A 7,537-nucleotide genomic window follows, 5' to 3' on the forward strand; every position below is an offset into this window, starting at 1 on the left:
ACACTTTGGGGTTCTCCCCCAAGGCAAAATGCAGAGACTCTTGTCTTTATTTATCCACCATATTTTTTAAAATATGTATTTTATTGTAAAGATACTGTATAGATTGGTTATACTATTATATGAGTTAGGTCATGAATACATTTCCTATGGAGCATTGTTACCCTTCTGAGAAAGACTTTACTACTATGTATGTACTGCAATAAGGACTAATATCTTCCATTAGATTTTCCATTCAAAACTTGAACTGGAATAAGTAAGTCATTTGTACTATAATGCGTGGATCGCACATACAGAGGGAGACTTAAGGGAGCAGTAGAAAAATGGTTGTTCTCATGTTCTTGGCTCCTATCATAACAATCTTTACTAATCTATTGTTCCCCTAACCATGTTGCAGATGATCTGAATCCAGTCCCGAAGGGCCAGAGCTCATAATTCTAAGAAGAGTTTATCAAATTACCCTGACACACCATTCCTTAGTATAAGAGACACAAGGTAATAATTTCAATCTCTGAATTACTTGTCGAGACTGGTTGTTTCTACATACTTTGGAAAATATTGAAGGACATCATACCTACTCAACACAATGAGAGGATGAGAAATGTTGGCTCAGAGAAAGCTAAAGAGTGAAGAATGGTTTCCCATCACACCTAGCTTACCTCTGCCATGAAGGATTTCTTTGTATAATTTACAGAAGTTTTCTGACAAAGATTTTCCTACATTGGGCTCCTTTCCTGTGTGAATGTTCTAATACTTGCTGAAGATTGGCTTCTTGTTGAAAGACTTCCTCTCATGTTTATAATTGCAGAGTTTCTGTCATGTGTCCAAGTCTGTGATACCTGTACAGATGGGACTTCTGGCAAAATGTTTTCTATACTGATAATTTCTTTTCTGTCTATGCTCTCACATGTGCTGAGGATTCAGTTCTGATTGAAAGTCATTTCACATATGTTATATGCACTACTTTCTTTTCTCCTATGAGTCAGTTCTCTGATGAGATATTTCTTTCTTATCAAAGGATTTCCAAATGTGTAATATTTTTAAGATTACTCCGCTGTGTGTGTCCTGTGAACTTGGATCCATGAATACTTAGTAAAGGACTTTCCACAGTTGTTACATTTGTATTTTCTCACTTGTGTCTGTTCTCTGATGCAAACTGAGTTAGGACTTTTCTTGAAAACCTTTCCATTTATTTTTCCTACATAGGATTTCTCTCCTCTTTGTGTGTGAGGGTGTGTGTGTGTCTGTGTTTTGTGTGTTCTGTGATGAACCCTTAGCTGTCTTGTAGTTGGAGGACTCCACATCTGCTATATCATAAGGTCTCTATCCTGTATTGGTTCTGAATTGCAATTCCAATTTTCTTACAGATCAAAGACTTTCCCCATTTGGTACAATCCTAAGTTATTTCATTTGTGTGAATCAACTTATGTATGTTAATCTGTGACCTCCAGGTCTTTCCACACTGTTTGCATTCATAAGGTTTCTCTCCTTGTGTTCTGTGATGGATGTTAAGTTGTGCCTTCCAGGTGAAAGAATTTCCATGCCTGCTACATACCTAACATTTCTCTTTGGTGGATTTTTTCTGATGGAAAGAAAGGTATATGTTCTGGGTGAAAGACTTTCCACATAGGTTACAATCATAAAATTTCTCTCCTTCTGTGCTCTCTGGTGGACAGTAAGGTGTAGCTTCTGGCTGAAAATCTTTCCACACATATGACATTCATAAGGTTTCTTTCTTGTGTGTTTTCTGATGGACAGTGAGGTTTGATTTCCAGGTGAAAGACTTTCCACACGTTACATTCATAAGGTTTCTCTCTTGTGTGTGTTCTCTGGTGGCCAGTAAGATAGTACTTCTTGATGAAAGACTTTCCACACATGTTACATTCAAAAGTTTTCTCATTTGTGTGTGTTCTCTGGTGGACAGTAAGGTTTGATTTCTGGGTGAAAGACTTTCGACACTCGTTACATTCATAAGGTTTCTCTCTGGTATGTGTTCTCTGGTGGACAGTAAGGTATACCATCTTGGCGAAAGACTTTCCACACATGTTACATTCATAAGGTTTCTCTCCTGTGTGTGTTCTCTGGTGGCTAGTAAGATATGACTTGCAGGAGAAAAATTTTCCACAAATGTTACATTCAAAACGTTTCTTTTTTGTGTGTGTTCTCTGGTGAACAGTAAGCTTGATTTCTGGATGAAAGACTTTCCACACATGTTACATTCATAAGGTTTCTTTCTTGTGTGTGTTATCTGATGGAGAGTGAGATTTAACTTCCAATTGAAGGACTTTCCACACATGTTACATTCATAAATTTTCTCTCCTGTGTGTGTTCTCTGGTGTCTAGTAAGATATGCCTTGCATGTGAAAGATTTTCCACAAATGTTACATTCAAAATGTTTCTCTTTTGTGTGTGTTCCCTGGTGGACAGTAATCTTTGATTTCTGGGTGAAAGACTTTCGACACGTTACGTTCATAAGGTTTCTCTCCTGTGTGTGTTCTCTGAGGGACAATAGGGTGTGTCTTGTCAGTGAAAGACTTTTCACACTCTTTACATTCTTCAACTACAGAAGACACATGAGGACTATGTGCAGCACACATCTTACCAGGTTCACTGAAGACATCATGTTCTGACATGTGAATACGAAATACTGGAGAACTATTGCTCTTGCTGTGTCATCAATGTATGGTGGCAGACATCCTGTTCACAAGGTTGCTCCTAAATCTGGTTTCTCAATTGTTTTATTTTTGGGGGGATGGGTTTGATTGTGGGGCCTGAACTCTGAGCCTGGGAACTGTCTCTCACCTCCTAAGCTCAAGGCTATCACTCTACCACTTCAGCCAGAATGCCAATTCTGGCTTTTTTTCTGCTTTTTTGGTGTGGGGGAATGGAACACAGGGCCACAAACATGCAAGGCAAGCACTTTACCACTGAGCCACCTTCCCAGCCCATGGTTTCTCAATTCTTAACAGCTTCATGGTGGACTTTCCCCTCAGCTTTGGGTTTTTTTTTTTGCCAAGGTGTGGCTTGAACTCAGCTCTTTCTCAAATCTAGCATTCTACTAGTTTGTGTCTTGGCTACATTTCTAGTTTTTCAGTGGTTAATTGGAGATAAGAGTCTCATGTTCATTTTTCTACAGTTGCTGGCTTCAAATCAAAATCGTCAGATTTCAGCCTCCAGAGTATCTAGGATTCCAAGCTGGAAGCAATGCAACCTATGCCAGGTTTGGCTTAAAAATACACACTTTCACACTTTCAACTACTGATTTCCAGATCATACTGACAGTAGTAATGTATATTCATCTAGACTGTAGATCCATCTATAATAATCACCCCCCAAGTCTGGGAAGTCAGTTTCCTGTTAGTGGATCATAGTTTAGAACTTTTGTCCAACTACTGATTTGCCTTCTTAAAGAATGAGAATAAAATTAGTTCTTGAGTTACATACAATGAAGTTGAAGTTTCCCTTCAAAAGAAATGACACGTCCCATGGAGTGGAATCCTTTTTTTTAAATTTATTTTTAGAAAATTTAATGGTCCAAAGCTTTACACCTGTAACCCTACATTTAGGAGTGAGATTAGAAGAGGCAGGTTTGAAACCAACCTGGGCACAGAAACCCAGAATATACCCCAAAACAAAAGCCAAAATAGCTCATGCAGTAGCATGAAAGGCAAACAACACCAAGCTCCCAGACCTGAATTTGGCTGACTTTTATACTAGCAGTTTTTTACCTGGGAATGGACTGGAATCTTATACCTAAATAACATAAACAGTCAAATGTCTACTAAAATAAAAGCACTTGATATTCCAAATAAAAGTGACCTTTGCTCACCCAAGGACATTAGGTTGCTAAACATCTCCAGCATTACATCTCTATGAAGGGTCCTCTGACCAGGATCCAGATCCTGCCACTCCTTACAGGTGAAGTCCACAGCCACATCATCAAATGACATCAGCTTCTGTAATGGCACATTTCCATCAAGAAATTAGATCTGGGTCATGAGAATTCCAATCTGAAACTTCATTATGCTGCAGGTATGCTTTTGTCTTACATGTTTGCAACTTGCTGTATTATCTATTCACTGGGAAAATTAAATAGCAAATTAGAACTATTTGACAATACATAAATCGGGCCATTAAAATACACAGATTTGCAGGTTGCTGGTGGCTTATGCCTGTAATCCTAGCTATTCAGGAGGCTGATGCCTGAGGATCAAGGTTGAAGGCCAGACCAGGCAGGATAGTCCATGAGACACTTATCTCCAATAAACAACCAGAAAACTGAAAGTAGCACTGTGACTTAAGTGGTGGAGCACTCACCTTGACCTGAAGAGCTGAGGGAAAACAACCAGGCCCAGAATTCAATCCCAAAGACTAATAAAAAGTTACAGATTCCCTAATGCATGCAAACACATTTCTGTTGCTAGCAACAGAGACAAGATAAAAATTCTAAGGATAGGGGCTGGGAAGGTGGCTCAGTGGTAGAGTGCTTGCCTTGCATGCATGAGGCCCTGGGTTCGATTCCTCAGCACCACATAAGCAGAAAAAGCCAGAAGTGGGGCCGAGGGTCAAGTGGCAGAGTGCTAGCCTTGAGCTGAAGAGCTCAGGGACAGTGCCTAGGCCCAGAGTTCAGGCCCCATGACCGGAAAAAAAAATTCTAAGAATACAATAATCTGGAATGACAACATTAAGTCTAAGGTGGTGTCTAAAAAATTATAATACCTGTACAATTCATTATGTTGAAAAACAAACTTTACAACTTTGGTGGGGGGGAAGGGGGGAGGATACGAAGGGATGGGAAGGAGAAACAAAGCAGGAGGCAACAATGCTTGATAAGAAATGTGCTCATGGCTGCAATGCTTGGTAAGAAATGTACGCATTATCCTGCCCATGCAATTGTAACCCCTCTGTACAGTATGTTCACAAATAAAATAAAATAAAATTAAAAAAAAAAGAAATGTGCTCATTATGTTATCTATGTAATTGTAACCCCTTTGTACAGCATTTTCACAATAAAAACATATTTTAAAAATTATATTATCATGTTTGATAAAATTTTAGTACATATCAGGCTAACAATGAATTAAACAAATATTTTCTCTGCATTTACATATACTGCTTCACCATAAATCCTATTTAGACCTTCTATAAACAAGTACTCTCATAAGCAAGCAGAACACATTCAGGATATCACAAGGGATACAGAACATATAACATTACTAGATCGATGAGAAGCAGTGTCCACATGAATGTTAAAAAACAGTAACAGTACTCCAGAAAGTAGCTGATGATTTAGTGGGCCCTTATAAGATTTGATTTAGTTATCACATAAAAACATCCTAGGTTAACCATGTTTGGTTTAAATACTAAATAGTGAAATGTGGTCATAGATACCCTGATACTTCCTTCCTATGTAAAAAAGAACTGCTACCATGAAGTTTTGTAACTTTCCCTACATTCTACAATACAAAATATAAGTGGGAGGGGAATAAAATGTTCCTTGACAAGATTTTCATTTTAATAGGCCTTCACGGAAGGTGGAGGCAAATTTATACATGCTCAAGGAACACTCAAGATAAAAAAATGATAAATATGACCAAATGCTCAAATGTGTCAGATATTCCTGAGTCATTTCAACAGTAGATCCCTAAGGATATATTTCCACTTGTGTTAGTGAATAGTGAAATTCCTCAGAGATCAAAATCAATTCCTGAGCACACATCTGTGAGATTTTGCAACAAATGATATTTCTAATAGAGAAAATCTCGTCACTGTATTTTTTTAAATCAAAACTTCCTATCTTATACTGGCAGTGAATGAAAATATTTAAAAGTAGTGGTATGGAAAAACAAAACAGTACCACAACAAATGAAGTTAGACCAAAGATAACAGAATCAGGTGAAATCAAATTTTCTTGTAGTTTATCAATTAGGAGAAGGACGTACTTTTCTGTATAGAACTCTGAAGTTGAGCTGAAGGGGAAAAGGTTTGAGAGGTTGGAATTGCAGCCTGACAGCATTGAGAGCAGTGAGAGCTGGCTGCAGAAGGCTTAAAAGAGAATTCTGGAGGTGGTTAAGAGACTGGAGTTCAGGCCTTTTCCTTCCTGTTGGTAAGATAGCATCTGAAACAGAGCTGCTGTTGACCTTAAAGGCTAGGTAAGGTGAACTTCATGTCTGCATTTTCTCTGGGCGACAGTCTTCTGTCTCAGGAGAATAAGGAAACATGTTTTCCTCACAACCTCTTGTGGCTCAGATTATAATATTTTGCATGTTATCAATGGTAGTCTTCCCTGTGTGCATTCAAGGAACTTTGCTTGCTTGCTGGCAACCAGAGACCAAGTTTTTGTGAACTGACTGGACAGGGATCCCGGGATAGGTGGGCAAGGAGTCGGCGAAGTGACAAACAGACACAGACTCAAAAGAGTTGCATCTGAGTGTATCTTTATTGAGGATAATTAACATTTTTATACAGTGTGTGATTGTGACATAGATTCTTTGTTTATTTAAGTATGTAATCAATTTTTTTAAGGCAAGGCATTGATGAATTACATGAAAATTGATGACTATCCCACCAACTGTTTAAGCTAAGTGGTATGAAACAAGTCTAGCATATTGTTTAATAGAATGCATCATCTATTCAGCCTTTCTATGTTTAATAATTAACAAACCTAAGACAGGGCTGTACTTATATTGTACTCTTTTTATTTTTATCCAACTATTTTCATCTTTATAAGCTCCTGTATAAGGAAATGGTTCTTTGGTTGGTTCAGGAAATATGATGTTACTAACTTTATATTTTGTGTGAAACTACAATCTTTTCCCTATAACGTAAATTGGACTAAACTTAATCATAACTGTTGGGAGAATCTTTCTTTTTCTTTTATAATCAGAGGTCCCTTCTTTTTTAGAACTCTCTGAACTACTGGGATAACTCTTTCTAACTTAGTTTAATTTATTGATTTTGTCTGTTTGACATATCTGGAAATTTTAAGTCTCTATATTTACTATGCATGAGCTGCAAAACCGCTTGTGAAGTTGTAGGAGTTTCTGGAGGCAACGTCACATCAGATGATAGATTGATTGGGGCATTGCCCACATTTAATCTTTGGTCTTAGTCTTTATTACTTAAAGAAGCCATCTCTATTGGACTGGAAAGATACAACATGCTCTGTTCACGGATCAATAGAAAAATAGCCAAAATGAGAATAAAGGCAACGAATGTACAGCCAAGACGAATATAGTAAGAATAGAGGTAGAGGCTATAAAGGTGCAGCCAAGTGTATGGGAAGCTTTGAACCAACACCCCCTTCCTGCAGGCTTGCTTCCTTGAAGCTCTTTGTCTAACGCGATCTCTCACGCAGACTCTGCAGAAGGTGGTGTGGCACCCACTGGTCACAGAAAGGTGTCCACTCAGCTGGAAATACCAGGAACCACTGGAAGTGCAGAAACTTAAGCGTTTGATTTGTTTCTCTGGCCAGAGATTATTCATTGAACTTGCAGTCCCTTATTCTGTTGCCGATGTCAAATCAGAAGCCATCATATCC

At 38.2% G+C, this 7,537-nt stretch overlaps 1 pseudogene; it reads right to left on the reverse strand.

Moving 5' to 3' along the window:
* Positions 1 to 1,796: 1,796 nt before the first annotated feature.
* LOC106001814 lies at positions 1,797 to 2,630 on the reverse strand (annotated as a pseudogene).
* Between the last annotated feature and the right edge of the window lie 4,907 nt (positions 2,631 to 7,537).

The sequence above is a fragment of the Dipodomys ordii genome, unplaced genomic scaffold, assembly GCF_000151885.1.
Source record: "Dipodomys ordii isolate 6190 unplaced genomic scaffold, Dord_2.0 Scaffold447, whole genome shotgun sequence".
NCBI classification, from domain to species: domain Eukaryota; kingdom Metazoa; phylum Chordata; class Mammalia; order Rodentia; family Heteromyidae; genus Dipodomys; species Dipodomys ordii.